Raw genomic sequence first — 19102 nt, 5'->3', positions numbered from 1 at the left:
GTGGTTTAGATATTTGCATATATGAAAGTCACAGTGATCCATCACTTCAACTCTTCTTTTGCCAGCACCATCCAATCCCCTGTCTTCTCCTATTTCTGTCACAGCCATCTACAAAAATCCTCAAACTAGATTGTCCACACCCTTTTACTAGACCTAGGCTGATGGGTGCTCCTAGAGAGAATGAATACAGGGTTTATGACTTGAAGCAATGACAAATTAAGACGATTTTGGGTTTTTTCCAGCTTTATGGAGATAAAATTGACAAAACTTGTATATACTTGCAGTGAAGAACATGATACTTTGATATTTATATGCATAATTTTGATGATGTGCTCCTACAGAGCTCTTTTCTTCATCCTTCTCAAATGCCACTCCAGCCTTTCAACACTCATCAGGGAAGAGCACCCTCAAAATCCTGTCCTTCCACAGCTCTATCCCTCTCCACAACTTGCCTTCTTTCCCTCCTGTCTCAGTAAGAGCACTACCTCACCTTCTCTAAGGCCAGTCTTTTTTCCCATTTCATCCCCCCACCACCAGCCTCCTCAGGGACCTTGCACCAGCAAACTCTCTAAGCCATCTACACATAAATGGGTTCATCTTTCTCCTATATTTAAAGCACAACAAAAAACCTGTTCTCATTGCCTGTGTCCTGTCTCCTTGCAGTCATAACCAAGCTTCTTCAATGTGTGTGCCATATTCTTTCTCAGTCCTTCTCAGTCCTCACTCCCCAACTCTTTATGATCTGTCTTCTCTCCTCCTGAACTGATGTTGTCATTGACCTCCTAATTGTCAAATCTAATAAACATGTTTTTAAAATGTTTTATAGTGTGTTTTATCTGATTACAAGGGAGTTATACTTCATGAGCAAAATTATGACATATGACAGACTAATCTAGAGAAAAAACTTGCACTATGTAACACACAATGAGAAAATATCCCTGATAAATATGGTATTCTTACAAACAAATAAAATATGTATCTCAAAAGAAAAAATATGCAAAGAATATGAAGGAACAAGTCTCAGAAATAATATAAATATCTAATACACATGAAAAGATGCTCAACCTCAGGAGTGATCAGAGAAATACTTAAACAGTTAGATACTATTTTTCATCTCTCAGACTGGCAAAAATTAAAAAGTTTGTTCCAGGTTGGAAGTGTAGCTCAGTGGTAGAGTGTTTGCCTAGCATGGCCAAAGCCTGGGTTGGATCCCCAGCACTGAAAAAAAAAAGAAAGGAAGGAAGGGAACTAGGGAGGGAGTAAGGGAGTGAGTAAGGAAGGGAGGAAGAGAGGAAGGGGGGAAGGAAGGAAAAGGAAAAGATTGTACATCCTCAGCAAGGGCATGAAGAAAAAGCACTCTCAATTGTGAAAGTATAAACCTTCTTGGATGTCACTTTGGCCTTACCTATTCAATTTTTTTTCTGGATTTTTGGGTACATTTTTAGTGTGTTTCATCATGACATTTTCATACACACACACACACACATATATAAAATATACATTGATCATATTTACCCCCCATTACCCTCTTTTCCCCTCCCCCCTTCCCATTGGTGCCCTTCCTCCCAAATACCACCTTCTAACTTTTATGTACTTTTGTCAAAAATCTAGATTCTGCATATGAGAGAAAATATTCAGTATTTGTCTTTGAGTCTAGTTTATTTCACTTAACAGGATGAGCTCCAGTTCCACCCATTTTTTTCTGCAAATTACATAATTTAATTCTTTGTTATTGTAAAAAATTCTCCATTGTGTATGTATACCACATTTTCTTTACCCATTCATCAATTGACGGGCACCTGGGCTGATTCCATAGTTTGGCTATTGTGAATAGTGCTCAACCTCAGGAGTGAGTGTTGAGGAGTGAGTGAGGAGTGAGTGAGGAGGAGTGAGTGTTGAGGAGTGAGTGAGGAGGAGTGAGTGTTGAGGAGTGAGTGAGGAGGAGTGGTGTGCAGGTATCTGTACAGTATGCTGACTTACATTCCTTCAGATATATACCCAGGAGTCATACAGCAGGCTCATATAGTAGTTCTATTTTTAGGTTTTTGAGGAACCCCCACATTGACTTCCATAAAAGTGGACTAATTTACAATCCTGCCAACAATGTATAAAGTTTCTTTTTTCTCCACATCCTCACTAGCATTTGTTGCTGTTTGTTTTCTTAATGATAGACATTCTGCCTGGGGTGCTATTCAGATTTTAATGTATATATCCTTTATTTATTTTCAAGTGACAAATAATAATTGTGTGAATTTATGGGATATAATGTAATGTTTTATCTACATATGCATTGTAGAAAAATGCAATCGAGCTAACTGAAATATCCATCACCTCACTAACTTAGCATTTTTATTGTGGTGAGAATGTTGAAAATCTATTCTTTTAAACAATTTTAAAATGCATTGTTGTTAAGTATGGTCACCATGCAGTGCAATAGAACACTAAAACTTATTTCTGTAGTCTGAGACTATTTATGTATTTATTTTTCCAGTTTTTAGCCTTTATAGCTACATGTTTTTGTATTTTTTTTTTCATTTTTCTTTTATTATTCATATGTGCATACAAGGATTGGTTCATTTCTCCCCCCTGCCCCCACCCCCTCCCTTACCACCCACTCCGCCCCCTCCTTCTCCCCCCACCCCTCAATACCCAGCAGAAACTATTTTGCCCTTATTTCTAATTTTGTTGTAGAGAGAGTATAAGCAATAATAGGAAGGAACAAGGGTTTTTGCTGGTTGAGATAAGGATAGCTATACAGGGCATTGACTCACATTGATTTCCTGTGCGTGGGTGTTACCTTCTAGGTTAATTCTTTTTGATCTAACCTTTTCTCTAGTACCTGTTCCCCTTTTCCTATTGGCCTCAGTTGCTTTAAGGTATCTGCTTTAGTTTCTCTGCGTTAAGGGCAACAAATGCTAGCTAGTTTTTTAGGTGTCTTACCTATCCTCACCCCTTACTTGTGTGGTCTCGCTTTTATCATGTGCTAACTGAGACTATTTATGCTTTGATTAATATCTCCCTTGCCCAGCAATACTCTTCCTAGAAAGCTATCCCAAAGAAATACTTGTGTACATATATCCTTAAGCATTGTGTACAGATGCTCATGGTAGTCTTATGTGGCTTGGACTGGGATGATAGGAGAGAGATGGAGGCATGTGGCATATTACATGATATAGTTTAAAAATCACATCAGCAGGATTTCCTCAAGAATTGAAAGCAGAAGTGGGGTAAGAAAAGAAAGAAACCAAGTCTGACCCTAAACTTTTGATTTTAGCAACTGAATGGATGATGATGCCATTTTACAGAGACAAGGAAAGCTGAAGGAAGGGGCTGAGGATGTGAGGGAAATCTGGAGTTCAGTGCTGGCCATGCTATATTTGAGATACCTGCTTGATAGAAAAATAGATATGTCAATTAAGTTACTAAATATATGAGGGTGTAGCTAGAAGAAGGCCTAGGTCAGAGACATAAATTTCGAGTGATGACTTTCTACATAGATGTTATTTAAAGCTATGAGACTGAATAAGAACCTCTAGAAAAGATTCTTGATGGAGAAAAATTCCAGATTAAGCTCTGGAATGTTCAAACTTTGGAGAGATAAATTTAGAAGAGGGCGAGCAGTTTTTTGTACAAACTTGAGTTTCAAAGAGGTTAGAATACATTAAGTGGTGAGAATCACATATTTACCAATTTTCCAGGGCCCAACTCCACAAGTCTGTCATTAAAGGGATCCTGGCTGTTTTCTCTTTCTGAGCATTTCAAGACACATCTAAACAAAACAGCATCTTTTTGTTACATAGTAGGTTCCTCACAAAGCATAATCCTATATAAAACTAGTCAAGTACTACACAAGTAGCACTTAGCCATGGTTTTTCCATAAATTCATAATCCCACAATCACTTTTACTTAAAAGGCTAAGGTTTTTTTACCTGGAAATATATTGTGCTTAAGTCAGTCCTTTCTAGGGATGACGATCAGTGGGAGGCAAAGGGCATAAGGAAAGGGTAAAGAGGACAAATATGGTAGAAGTATATTGTACTCATGCATAAAAATAGAATGAAACCTATTGAAATTGTTCTTAGAAAGGGGGAAGGAGGGATAAAGGAGAAAGAGGAAGGGAGTGAATCTAATTAAGATATATTGTAAGTGCTCATTGAAATGTCACAATGTCCCTCCTGTACAACAATACTATGCTGCTAATAATAATAATAATAATAATAATAAAAGGTTAAGGGTAACTTGAGACCAGAACCCTAACTTGTGGCATCTTTTATTCTTTTGAGCGTTCACTTCCCTATTGCAGAGTAACTTTCTCCAGCCTCTTGTCGATCTTGCTAAATACCTGAAAGGCCTCAGGATATCTGATAATCCCAGTGCAGCCTCCCTAAACTGCACCAAGAAACATAGCATCTTCAGAAGTCCATGTTGAAAATTTAGAAGTTTCCACCCAGAGACCTGCACTTAAAAAAAAAAAAACAGGGAGAGGAAGCACTTCCAACTAGGTCAAATTTGTCACCAGAAAATCAATCTCAAAGCAAAAGTCAGGACAAGGAAAGCTGTGTGAGAACTGGGCCTGAGGCAAATTACACTTTCAGGTTAACAGACTGGGCAGACTTAGTTTCAGGCCCAGAAGAGTACAAAAGAGTGCCAATTCCTAGAATGGTAAAGTCATTCATTAATTCATTTAACAAATACCAGTATGCACCTGTGACTTACCAGGCACTGCTCTGGTTCTGGAATCTGTCAGTGAATACAACAGACAGTAATCCTTGTCCACATGGACTATGTTATGAGAGGAGGGGAAACAAACAATAAGAAGAAAAATGTGATAGGGCAGAGGCATAAAGAATGTTCAGCAAAGGGGTTACAAGTTTAAGTAGGGTAAACAGGAAATGTGTCAAAACAAAAGTAACATTTATGTATATACTCCTGTGAGATTTCAAGTGCCTGGGTTTCTTCTGTTCTGTCCCACCAACACCATACTTCAAGTTCTTGAAGGCACAGTGTCACCAATTCCTAGCACTAACGTTTGTTAATTTCTTGTGTTTAAGATGAAGGGAGTTTTAAGATACAGTCATTGTTTCCAGGTAGAAAAATAAGAGTGTTATTAAGATGTAAACAAAGTGCTTTAAGACTCCAGATAACTAGTAATTCTGCCTGGGGGAAAGGAAGTGTGTGTTCAATAAGGTTATCCCAAAGGAACTGACTTTAAAGCTAAATTTTGAGAGATGAGTAAGAATTAATGGTGGGGGAGGGGGAACAGGTAGAAAGTATTCCAGAAGAAAAAGGAGAACAGTTTAAGCACAATTCCAGAGGAGGGATTGGGGAGGACCTTTTCTCTCTGATTATCCCAGCCCACCAAAGTGCTCAATTCATCCCGTGATAAAACAGCACACCATCACCCTCATGTTCTCTGGCCTGGATGTTGGAAATCCTTATCATGTACCACATGCTCATTTCTCCCCCTAGCCATCAGGAGAGGAAGGTGAGTTAGATGCACGTCCCTAGAATCTAGGCACACCTCCCCAAACTCCTAGGTTACTCTCTCCTACCTTCACAAGGTTTCATTCATCCAGATACATTGAGGGGTGTGTGCTTCCAGTGTCAATGTGGCAACTGACCATGTTGGAAATTAAGTGGGTAAGACATCAGTGAGCTAAGTGGTCCAAAACCTCTACAGTGCATCTAAGATGAAATTAAAGACCTAAATTTATGCTTCAGATTAGAAGGGAACATTTTAATCCCTTAGTCTTCACCCATGATATTAGCATTCCTACGTCTAAGACAGTAGAGGTGATGTGACCAGCTAGGAACAACAAGCTCTACCTCCCATCAGTGTGATTTGGGGCAAAGGATTTTAACCTCTCAAAATCTCCTTTTTTAACAGAACATGGTTATAATTGTAGCACCTACTGCAAAGAGCTATCTTGAGGATTGTATGAGATAATTATGTAAACAACTTATCACCATTTCTGGCTCAATTGATTCAACCAACCATTATTAGCAGCAGCCTTTAATGGGAAACGCTCAGAGAGTATCAACCAGGATGCTACACACACACACAGACTAATCTCCCCAGAACAGGCCTTGAAGCTCCATTTCACTGACCTGAAGTACTTGAAACTGTGTCACCAGAAATGTTCATCTGTTACCCAAAGAAGAGCCTTGCAAGGCAAGTTGGTAAGTTGGTGGGCTTTTTCTAACAGGATTTCCAGTAGGTGCTTAAACACACACACACACACACACACATATAAAAATTCCATCAGGACAATTCTGCATTAAACATTGTTTGCTCTCCAGGGAGTAAACACTTTAGATCATTAACCCCTTAATGGTACCATTTACAAGTAGTGGGGGTGGGGCGCCGAAAGAGCCGAAAAGCAAGCCAGTTAAAAATAGGAGGTCTGGAATGAACTGAAGACTAATTTCAGCTACAAATGTTCACAACATCTAGGGTCAAACCCTGCCAAAAAAGCGGTATTCTGGAATGCTAGGTGCTCTCATTCTGAAGAAGGACCAAAATGATTTCACCTCCAAAACCCTGTCTTATCCAATGTTACAGGCTGGAGGAATACCTTTTCTACCTCTTTACAAACCATCACAGGAGACAGAATTGGACTGTATCCCTTCTGAGGGCTCTGGAGACCCTCCTCCAGGAACAAATCCACACAGCCTGCTTGAAGGGCGACAAGATAAAGCAGGTCAGCTTCAGAGTACACAGCTGGGTTAAGCGCAAAGAAAGCCCACTGAGGCAGGACACGGGGCCAAACAGCCACCAGGCTTTACCCGCCACCAAGCAGCCACAGCCAGGAAAACCAAAGTGCCTTCGAGATGGGAGGTTTGGAGACAGTGTGGGGCACAGACTCCCCCCCACCCCCGCCATAGCCGAGTGCTGCGAGAGGAGCCCACGGACATCTCTCAGGGCACAATTCCCGCTAGGAGTTCGGCCCCCAGGGCCAGCTCTCTAGGGGGGCCCCGTCTGGCGGGAAAAGCCCGTCCACTCTGCGTCAGGGATGACAGCGGGAAGGCAGAACCCAGAGGGACAAAGGCGGCGGTTGGCTAAGGGTGGACGAGGGAACCAGCCAAAAGAACCCCGAGAAAAAGTAAAGTGGCAGGGCGGGACCGCCCAAACTCCAGTCAAAGCGTTGGGGGTGCGGTGGCGAGAAGCAGACACCGCAGAGGGAATGAGGGTCAGCTGGGGTGTAGGAAAGACAGGGACAGTGGAAGGAGCTGGAGAGAAGGACGCAGGTCCCCGGGATGGGGGTGGGGGCACTTCAGCAGCGAAAAGGGGCCAGGGACCCAGAAACAGTCCCAGATGGAGAGGGAGGGGGCGGCTGGCTGAGGACCTACCTGTCACCTGCAACAGGTGCACTGTAAAGACTAGAAATCCCAGTGCCTGATTCAAGGGAGGGTCTCCGGCTTCGGGAAGACCGCAACCCTGCCTGGGCAGCCGGCCCTTCTCACCCTCCCAGGAGGCGGAAAAAGCTGCAACTTTCCCTGGAGCGGGGAGGAGCTGGACTCTTAAAGGGGCCGCACTGTGCTCCGGGATCCTTTAGTGGGGCACTTAGCACGAAGGAGAGTTCTGGGAGCTAAAGCCTTAAGGCACTGGTGGAATGTCCTCCTGGGTTAGGAAAGGGAGCTTGGGGCCCCTAAGACTAGAAGTGCTTCTTCCCCACCCCCCTCCACTCACTTCCACCTGTGATCGTTCTCTCAGTAGTAAAGTTACCTATCTCTTTGGTTCAACTTAGCCAAAAGTTGTCGAATTTTTACTTACTTCTAAGAAAATAAAAGAATCTGAACTATATTTTGGGAAGAAGAAACATGTACCATTCTCACTCTGACTTTCAATTCTTAATAAGGCAAATCAAAGTGCCTGTATAAACTAGAAACGTTTTAAGCAAAGGACATAGACTAAATTCACATATTCACACTCAGGAACACAATTAGTTAAAATATTCAACTCACTAGAAATTAAAGAAGAGCAAATTAAAACAATCATGAGATTCTGTGGTGGGATTTTTTTTTCCAATAACATGATGACAAAGTGACCACCAAACAAGCTCTCTCATAATTACTGGTAGGAATATATGTTGGTTAAAAGCCCTTTTAGAAAGCATCAAGCAAATAGACTTAAAAATGTTTATATCTACACAGTAATTACAAATCTTCTCCTTCCTCTCTTTCCCTCCTTTCTTCAACTCAGCCATTAAGCATGCTCAAATCTCTCATCTGCCATCACCAATTAAACCTGTGTATTCCCTGCCTGCATGAGAGATCCCGCTCCAGCTCCTCTCTATGGGTAAATTTATTGAAAATGCGCTTTACAGGTGTGTTCGTAATTTTCCTTCCCTCACTTCTCATTCATTTCCCAACCCTCAGCTATCTGGCTTCCTTCACTACTGAAGCTGTATGTAATTACCCAACCAATGACCTCTGCATCAATAAGTCTCTCAATAAATAAATAAATAAGGCATTATCAGTCCTATCATGCCTGACCTCTCCCCTACATTCAACATTTAACCATTTCCTTCTCCTTGATGACTCCTCCCAACTCCTTTGCCCTCTTCTTGGTCTTCTTTTTAGGTTCTTCTGCTGTCTGACCTCTGAAAGTCATTCTCAGAATGAGGATAAAAATACTCTCTCCCTAAATGAACCCTTTCACTCACTTGGCTTTAATTACCATCTACATGACCACAACTGTAATTCTATAATTCTACCCAGACAACTTCACTGACCTCTGTTTCCTTTCTTTCCTTTTTTTTTTTTTTTTTGGCAGTACTATGGTTTGAACTCAGTCATCATGCTTGCTAGGCAGGCGCTCTACCACTTTGAGCCACTCTGCTAGCCCAAGCTCTTCCTGACATCTCCACTTGGATATTCTGTAGGCACGTCAAACTCAACACATCCACAGTTGAACCCGCTATTCCTCCAGTGTTTCCTTTCTCAGTAAATGACAACGTGCCACTCAAGACAGAAACTTGGCACTTAGCATAATACTTGGCACAAGGAGGCCTTGAGTAACAGTTTTCTAATGAATGACTGAATGTGTCCTAAGGAAAAAGAGATGGACACAATGTTTTTGTTCAACTATGTTCATCCTAGTATTACCTAGAATAATAAAATACTGGAAAAAGAATGGTTCCATGATTAAGTGAATTATAGCATAGTCCTACAAGTGAAACATAGCCAGTCAAACTGATATTTATACATAGTTTATGACAGGGAAATGCTTATACTATAATATTAATTGAAAGTAGAGTTCAACATTCTGAATAAAAGATGATCACACAATTAATGGAAATGGGATATGTGTGAGGAAAAGATTACAAGGAAACATGCAAAATATTATGAGTATTTGTAAGTGGTAAAACTAAATGAAATTTTGGTTTTCCTCCAACTTTCTGTATTTTTCAACTTTCTTATAATAAGTATATATGGCTTTGACAATATAAAATATTTTTGAAAAATCTTTAGCAGGAAAAAAATAACTTTAATTTAAGCAGACAAAACAATAAAAACCCAGCGCCCCAGGACAGGAAGCCTGGAAAACCTAGTTTTCTTTGCATATATTTCAGCTTTTCAATACCCTGCCCTCACCCTAAAGTGTGAAGAAGCCACTTCAAAAGGTATTCCTTTTGCTCTGGGCAGCTTTGACAACTCAGTGGGAAGTGGGGGGAGGGGGAACAGCAGGACACATGGACTGCTTAGCCCTGGACTTTGAATGTGATCGACCCCCAAACCTGCAAACCTGGCCAGTGGGAACTCCTTTGCTGGAGGTGCTTGGCAGGAGCTACAAACATCTTCAGCAAGAAGTAACAACAGAAGACATTTAGTCAAGTCCCTTATTCTCCTGAAACAATTTAAATCTTTACTTCTTCCTCTGTGGGCACTTTCTCACTCTCCAAGGCCCGCCTCACTGACAGTATGTGAGGATCTGATCCCTCTTCTCCAAGACAGTCTCACTAACCCAGCTGCAAGCACAGTCAAACACCAACAATAAACCAAAACTAAGTCAATGCCTTATTTACATATATTCTATGCTTTGTAAAATACTATCTGCTTCTATTGATCCTACTTGTATGCCACAAGGGTTCTGTGTTCAAATTCTTATACTAAGTACTATGAGAGGCCTTATGCAAGTAAACCCAGGCAAAAATATAAACAAGAACTTATAAATGATCATTCCACGTATGGTATGCAATCACCTGTCCCATAGTGAATGATTGGATTCAATGAGTTCTTTAATTTTGATGCATTCAGGAAGTTTGGGCTCCTGAAAACTTCAAAAGATGGAGATTTTCCTCACTTCCAGGTGACAAGATACCTCTGTATTTAGCAATTACTCTTTTAAAAAATTTTTAAATGTTTCAAAAATACATCAACAAACCACGCATGCTGGTACATGCCTGTAATCCCAGCAATCAGGAGGTGGAGGCAGGAGGATCAATAGTTTAGGGTCAGCCTGGGCTACATAGTGACAGCCTCAAAAAAAGCATTTAAGGAATAATATAACAACAAGGATACGCCCCCTACTAAACTTATGAAATAAGGCATTCCCAGTACAATCAAAGCCCTCATGTGTTCTCCTCCATCTCAAGGTTTTCGCTGTCTCTGATTTGGTCTTGATCATTTCTATGCATGTCTCTATTCATTTACTATACATGTTATCTATCTCTAAACAATGTGTAATACTTGGAATAAATACTATTACTCTGTACGTGCCTTGTGCAATTTGCTTTACTTACTAGACATTATGTTTGTGTGATTTATCCCGGTTGATAGATGTAGCTCTAACTCATTCTTTTTTCACTGCTATAGAGCATTCCAAAGCATAAAATTATTACAATTTATATATCTATTCTCCTTTTTTTTTTCATTTTTCTTTTATTATTCATATGTGCATACAAGGATTGGTTCATTTCTCCCCACAGCCCCCACCCCCTCCCTTACCACCCACTCCGCCCCCTCCCTCTCCCCCCCCTCAATACCCAGCAGAAACTATTTTGCCCTTATTTCTAATTTTGTTGTAGAGAGAGTATAAGCAATAATAGGAAGGAACAAGGGTTTTTGTTGGTTGAGATAAGGATAGCTATACAGGGCATTGACTCACATTGATTTCCTGTGTGTGGGTGTTACCTTCTAGGTTGATTCTTTTTGATCTAACCTTTTCTCTAGTACCTGTTCCCCTTTTCCTATTGGCCTCAGTTGCTTTAAGGTATCTGCTTTAGTTTCTCTGTGTTAAGGGCAACAAATGCTAGCTAGTTTTTTAGGTGTCTTACCTATCCTCATCCCTCCCTTGTGTGCTCTCGCTTTTATCATGTGCTCATAGTCCAATCCCCTTGTTGTGTTTGCCCTTGATCTAATGTCCACATATGAGGGAGAACATACGATTTTTGGTTTTTTGAGCCAGGCTAACCTCACTCAGAATGATGTTCTCCAATTCCATCCATTTACCAGCGAATGATAACATTTCGTTCTTCTTCATGGCTGCATAAAATTCCATTGTGTATAGATACCACATTTTCTTAATCCATTCGTCAGTGGTGGGACATCTTGGCTGTTTCCATAACTTGGCTATTGTGAATAGTGCCGCAATAAACATGGTTGTGCAGGTGCCTCTGGAGTAACCTGTGTCACAGTCTTTTGGATATATCCCCAAGAGTGGTATTGCTGGATCAAATGGTAGATCGATGTCCAGCTTTTTAAGTAGCCTCCAGATTTTTTTCCAGAGTGGTTGTACTAGTCTACATTCCCACCAACAGTGTAAGAGGGTTCCTTTTTCCCCGCATCCTCGCCAACACCTGTTGTTGGTGGTGTTGCTGATGATGGCTATTCTAACAGGGGTGAGGTGGAATCTTGCGTGGTTTTAATTTGCATTTCCTTTATTGCTAGAGATGGTGAGCATTTTTTCATGTGTTTTCTGGCCATTTGAATTTCTTCTTTTGAGAAAGTTCTATTTAGTTCACATGCCCATTTCTTCTTGGTTCATTAGTTTTGGGAGAATTTAGTTTTTTAAGTTCCCTGTATATTCTGGTTATCAGTCCTTTGTCTGATGTATAGTTGGCCAATATTTTCTCCCACTCTGTGGGTGTTCTCTTCAGTTTAGAGACCATTTCTTTTGATGAACAGAAGCTTTTTAGTTTTATGAGGTCCCATTTATCTATGCTATCTCTTAGTTGCTGTGCTGCTGGGGTTTCATTGAGAAAGTTCTTACCTATACCTACTAACTCCAGAGTATTTCCTACTCTTTCTTGTATCAACTTAAGAGTTTGGGGTCTGATATTAAGATCCTTGATCCATTTTGAGTTAATCTTGGTATAGGGTGATATACATGGATCTAGTTTCAGTTTTTTGCAGACTGCTAACCAGTTTTCCCAGCAGTTTTTGTTGAAGAGGCTGCTATTTCTTCATTGTATATTTTTAGCTCCTTTGTCAAAGATAAGTTGCTTATAGTTGTGTGGCTTCATATCTGGATCTTCTATTCTGTTCCACTGGTCTTCATGTCTGTTTTTGTGCCAGTACCATGCTGTTTTTATTGTTATTGCTTTGTAATATAGTTTGAAGTCAGGTATTGTGATACCTCCTGCATTGTTCTTTTGACTGAGTATTGCCTTGGCTATTCGTGGCCTCTTGTGTTTCCATATAAATTTAATGGTAGATTTTTCAATCTCTTTAATGAATGTCATTGGAATTTTGATGGGAATTGCATTAAACATGTAGATTACTTTGGGGAGTATCGACATTTTTACTATGTTGATTCTACCAATCCATGAGCATGGGAGATCTCTCCACTTTCTATAGTCTTCCTCAGTCTCTTTCTTCAGAAGTGTATAGTTTTCCTTGTAGAGGTCTTTCACATCTTTTGTTAGGTTTACACCTAGGTATTTGATTTTTTTTGAGGCTATTGTAAATGGAATTGTTTTCATATATTCTTTTTCAGTTTGTTCATTATTAGTGTATAGAAATGCTAATGATTTCTATTCTCCTTTTGATCAAGTGCTTTTTAATTGCCAAAGTTTCATTCTAGTTGGCAGGGCACTCCCTCATCATCTCATGTTTAGTGATAGTTTACTTTTGTAACAGCAAAACAAAATGCAGGTTTCCAGACCAAGCAAATTTAGTGCACTAGTAGTCTACAGTGAGTCTGTGAGTATAGGGTATAAAATGTAGATTCAGTCTCTCAGTCAACATCTGGCTTTCTTAACTTCCTCACTGTTGACATTTTGGGCAGGATAGTTCCCTCCTAAGGACATTTTGGGCAGGATAGTTCTCTCCTAAGTGGCGGGGTGGATGTCCTGTGCACTGTAGGATGTAAAGCAGCGTCTCTCGCATCTATCCACCAAATGCCAGTAGCATTTCCCCAGTTGTGACAACAAAAATGTCTCCAGGTATACTGACAGATGTTCCACGTTGAGAATGTCAAGATGTGCTTGAGTACCTGCCACAAGCAAAGCATTTTTTCAGATGCTGTGGGGAGACAGGGGAACAAATGCTGAAGAGAAACCCATTCATTCAGAGGTATGTACTGAGCATCTACTATATGCAGAGTACACTGTGCTAGGCTCTAGGATTTGGGTGACCCTTTCCTCAGGAGTTCACAGTTTATTGAGTGGGGTGGAGATAGGCAGGTAAATTATAACTATAAAATTATAAAACAATGTGGAAAATGCAAAGCTGGGGAGACACTTAGGATGTGTGGGAATACTTAGTAGGGCCACTACCGATAGAGTATGGTCACTGAAGTGTCCCTGGAAGAAGTAATAGCTTCTGTGATCTTAAAGAATGAATAGGAATTAGTTAGACCAAAAACATGTAGAGAGGCATTCCAGGCAGAAGAATAGCATAACTCAAAGCAAAAAGGCTAAAAACACTAGATATGTACAAAAGAAGTACAAAGAAGGTAGTGTTGCTACAACACAAAGTGTAAGAAAAAGTGTATTGGTTTTTTAGGCTTGTCAGAACAAAGAACCACAAACTGATTGGCTTAGACAAAAGAAACTTATTGTCTTACAGTTCTAAAGACTAGAAGTCTGAGATCAAGCTATGTGCAGTGCTGGTTCCTCCTGAGGGACATGACAAAAGTCTGTTCCATCCCTCTCTCCTAGCTTCTGTTGGCAATCTTTGGTATTTCTTGACTTGTAGAAGTATTACCCTGGTCTCTGCCTTTCACCCTCACATGGTGTTCTCCTTGTGTGTGTATGTTTTTGTATACAAATTTCCTCTTTTATAAAGACACCAATTATATTAGATTAGTGCCCACTACAATTAAGTTGTATTACCTAATTACATGTGCTATGATTCTATTTCTAAATTAGGACATATTCTGAGGTACTGGGACTTAGGACTTCAACATAGGAATTTTAAGGCGGACAGGGGCTAGAACTCCAAAGGCTTTGCGAGTCATGTCAAAGAATCTTGGCTTTATCTACTAGTTAATTACAGCCACTCATGGAGCCATGGAGTTCCCTACTCTGCCACTTTTGGTGACATTACTCAAACTGTTTTTCATCCCTTTTATGGCTAAATAATAATATTCTATAGCTATATTTTGTTCATACAGTCAGGAGTTGATAGACATTTGTATTATTTCCAAATTTTGCCTATTATGAGTAATGTTCTCATAAACATTCGTATATGAAGTTTTTATGAACACTTGTTTAAAAAACAGTTGTAGTCACACCTAGGAATAGAATTGCTAGTTCACATCATAACTCTGTGTTTAATCTTTTTGTGGACTCATCACGCTGCTTTCCAAAATGGCTGCCCCCTTTTACATTCCCAAGAGCAATGTATGAAGGTTCCAATTTCTCCACATCCTCAATAACACTTATCAGTCTTTTTGATTACAGACATTCCAGTCAGGGGAAGTAGTATCACATTGTGGTTTTGATTTGCATTTCCCTAATAACTAATAATTTGGAACATCTCTTCATGTGCTTAATATCTACTAGAATATCTTCTTTGAAGAAATGTCTATTCAGATCCTTCGTCACTTTTAATTGGCTTGTTTTTCTATTACTTTGTATAGACTTTATATACTCTATTTTTGGAGGTTGGTAGGAGGAAGGGAGAAAGACATTCTTAGGAAGGGAAATAATCATGAAGGTATCTGAAGACATAAACAGCAGGCTTTGTTGCTTGATTCAAGGGGAGAGTTCAAGTCAGGAAAAATGTACTGAATTGTATTGAGGGTGAGTCCTCTTCCCCTTTTCACCTATCTCTCTGGCTATCATTCTTAATCTTCTCAGACCCCACTTTTTTTGCCCACACTTTAACGCTGAATGCTTAAATGTCACATTAGTTTATTCAGAAGTCCGAGAACACTGATACTTACTAGGGCTTGTTATATGCACTTTTTAGGAACCAGAAATGCAGTAGTTAACAAAAAGAGATTTTGCATACATGGAACTTACATGATAAGTCAGAGAAAAATAATAACTAATAGCAAACACACATAGTAATTACTACTAAATTCTGTTCTAAGGTACTAATCTATGCACAGCATGCACACACACAATCCTCAAAAAAGTCTTATGATGTAGATACTATTGTTATCATTACAGATAAGGGAACTGAGGCAGAGAGGTTAAATGGTTAATTTAGGATTAAAAACCAGACAGAAGAGCTTCCGAGTCCATATGCTTAACTAGTTCTCTGTATTGCTGTTCAGAAATAGACAAATATGATGTGTATATGTTTATATACATATACACATATGCACACACAAGATATATATTTATGTGTGTGTGTTGCTACATATATATGTAAGAGGATGTTCAATGGGAGTTTTCCTGCTTTTTCCAAAAGTTTTGACTGAGGCCTCACAATTGAACACAAGAGTAATCCTACATTCTAAAGAGAGATGCTAAACAGATTCCCACAGGACTTGCTAAGAAGTAGTCAAACTGGTATTTCAATTATTAATCCTTGCCACTCAACTCCAGCCTATATGACATAATTCTAGAGATTAATTGGAAGAACAAAGAAGATTTTTAAATGGAACTCTTAGGAGTAGAAAGCAACTATGGGCACGATGACTCACTCTAGTAATATCAGCTACTCAGGAGGCAGAGATCAGGAGAATTGTGCTTTAGACCAGCCCAGACAAAAAATTAGCAAGACCTCCCCATCTCAACAAAAAAAGTTCAATGTGGCACGTCTGTAATCCCAGCTATGCAGGTTGTATAAGAAGGAGGATGGTGATCAAGACTGGCCAGGGGAAAAAACTACAAGATCCTATCTGAAAAATAACTAAAGCAAAAAAGGCCTGGGGACAAAACTCAAGTGGTAGTGTGCTTACCTTAGCAAGCACAAGGTCCTGAGTAAACCCTAGTATCATCAAAAAAAAAAAAAAAGAAAAGAAAAAGAAAGCAGCTATGGTTCCCTTGCTCAATCCAAGCAAAAACAGTATCAATCAAACCTTTCAAAGGAAGGAGACTAGCCTTTGATTCCCAGGATGGAAGTTTGGTGCATTACAGAAATATTTAGGTCTGCTTATATTACTACTCAAGCAAGAAGCATCCTCAGGAGAACCTCACATGTATTCTCTGGTGTTTGGGGTAGGGGGTGGGGTGGTGATAGAATAGAAACCTGCACTTCCACCTGAAGAATTCTGAAGCACAAAGGCTGACTAAAGGTATTCACAATGGCAAGACAAAGAAAGAGACCAAGACTTCCAACAGACCATGTTTTCTATGGGCCAGATAGTTTCTTCTAAGTATAGCTGGCAATTCTAGCATAGAATGAAGAACCATGACAAGAAAGCTGCATGGACAAAAGCCAAGAAAGAAGACAGTCAAATCATACATTGATCCTATCAGAAAATAGGAAAGAGGTCCTTACTGGGATGATGAGGAATTGGGGGTGGGGAGAATCTTTGAACAAACCACAAAAGCCCACCACAAGAAAAGGCAGTATTTGGGTATCTATCTCACAGTAGTAGGGTAGCTAGATTACACCAGCACCAGTCAATCAAGTTTCTCACTGTTGTGGTTTGGATATGAGGGGTTCCCCCCACCCTCATAAAAAAACATTTGAGCAAAGGAATAGAGATTGATAGCGGCAGTATCTTATATATGTTAAATTAGTAGGCAGTTTTTCCATTGCTATAACAAAGAATCTGAGTGTTTTTATAAAGAAAAATGATTATTTGGCTCACAGCTCTGAAGTCTCAGGGGCATGATGCCAATATTTGTTCAGCTCTGGTGAAGTCTTCATGGCACTTGGCATCACAATGGCAAGAGCATGTGCGAAAAAGAGACAGTATAGAGCAAGACAGGAAGCCAGAGTGAGGGAAGGACACAGGCTTACTCTTTTTATTAAAACTCTCACAGAAGAACTAAGTCAGAATCCCAAGAGAACTACATTAATTCCTTTCAAGGGAAATGCCCCCTGTGACCTAATGACTTCCCACTAGGCCCCATCTCTTAAAAGTTCTACTTGCTCTTAACATCGCCATAGTGAAGACCAAGATTCCAACACATGAACCCTTGCAGGACACACATACCCATACCATAGTAGCTAGCTAAGGAAAGCTACAACTCCCTATTCTTGACCATTTGGCTCCCAGCCAATCTAAATGGTTTGCATTTCCTTCTAAACACCACATTCTCTCCTATATCTTCCAACATCCCTTTATCTTCTCTAAGCTAATCCAAACTCATCCTTCAGCTCAGACATAACCTCTTATGGGAAGCCTTCCCTGCACCCTTCTAAAATAGGTGCCCCTCCTCTGGGCTCCCATTATCCCATAGCACCCTTTATTTCTGACATAGCACTCACTTCATGGTATTTTCATTATTTTTTCAAATAGTTGTCTCTGTCACTGATGTTTGAGCTCTTCGAGAGCAGGACCTATGTCTTAATCTTTGTGTCCATAAGGCCTGGCATATGAAATAGGTTCTCCTTCAAAATTTAAACTGTTACATTACTTCAACTTTTTCCTCACCAGTCACCTTACCCTTTAAATTACCAACCACTCCCAAAGATTCAATTTGGTCTACCCCTACAAGGTGTATATATGCCAAGGAAATAAATAGTTCATTTGTTTCTCTGAGTACTGGTTCCCAAGCAAGGACAATGTTGTCCTCATCCCCAGGGAACATTTGATAATGTCTGGAAACATTTTTCATTGTCACACTCAAGGGGGAGTTACTACTAGCAGCTAGTGTGTAGGTCAAAGGGTGCTTCTATAGCATAGAGGATAGCCCCCCACAACGAAGAAGTTTCCAGCTTAACATAGTGCTGAGGCTAAGAAACCATGCCCTAGGGAAAGCAAACCCTGCAAGCTCTGTGTACTCTTAGTGTTGTTTTTCTAATGTTGAATTACTGAGCTGCCTATGAAAATTCAAGTCCTGTCTTCTGGAGTGTAAGATAATGAAGAGGAGGAAAAAGGAGTCATAAAGATAAAGTTCCTGTGGGCTAGAGTTTAACTTGTTTTGCTGGATGAACAAAACACATTCGAATGTATGCTAAAATCCATATTTGGGGAAATACTCACTTAGAGAAGAGATGGCCATTTTTAAAATGGCCCAAAGGTTTTAACTAAATTTAGAGAACTCTTTAGAGCCACTATTTTGAACTCAAGCTAAGCATACTAGACAAACTTCTATACAAGTGGAAAAGGAAATGGAAACTATTTTAATATGTTAAACACTGTATAAAGTACTTTGCATGAACAATCTCATTTAATCATCATAATAGCACAATAAATTAGGCACTTGTTATGTCCATTTTACAGATGAGGAAACTATGGCTCAGAGAAGTTAGGGACATATTATTAGTAAGTGAAGAATTAAGGACACTTAAATTCAATGTCCATTACACAATGCTAGGATGATTTAGTACACAAGACATCAAAATCTAATTCTCAAAACAGAATACATTTTCTAATACTTTCAACATTTTGTTTCTGTGAAACTTAAGAAAAAGCAGGGGCTGGGGATCTGGCTCAGTGGTGGAGTGCCTGCCTAGAGCATGTGAAACACTGGGCTTAATCCTCATCACTGCAAAAAATTAAATACATAATAAAAATGTAAAATGCAGGTTGGCACCCACTCTGAGTCCAATTAACCCTTTGATTGAAGCTTGAGTAATGCCTACC

The 19102-nt window shown here is 39.8% G+C and overlaps 1 protein-coding gene across 3 annotated transcripts in view; it reads right to left on the bottom strand.

Moving 5' to 3' along the window:
• Sytl4 (synaptotagmin like 4) overlaps positions 1–7486 on the bottom strand; it is a 60086-nt gene extending 52600 nt beyond the window's left edge. For 2 of the 3 annotated variants that reach the window (XM_020156954.2, XM_074062512.1), the window contains exon 1: positions 7351–7486. The gene's annotated coding sequence lies outside the window, so the exon portion shown is untranslated. Of the gene's footprint in view, positions 1–3687; positions 3770–7350 lie in introns of all 3 variants that reach the window. The other variant, XM_074062511.1, reaches the window with a different exon arrangement.
• Between the last annotated feature and the right edge of the window lie 11616 nt (positions 7487–19102).

The sequence above is a fragment of the Castor canadensis genome, chromosome X (genome assembly GCF_047511655.1).
Source record: "Castor canadensis chromosome X, mCasCan1.hap1v2, whole genome shotgun sequence".
Classification (NCBI taxonomy): domain Eukaryota; kingdom Metazoa; phylum Chordata; class Mammalia; order Rodentia; family Castoridae; genus Castor; species Castor canadensis.
This window is presented reverse-complemented; position numbering and strand designations above follow the sequence as displayed.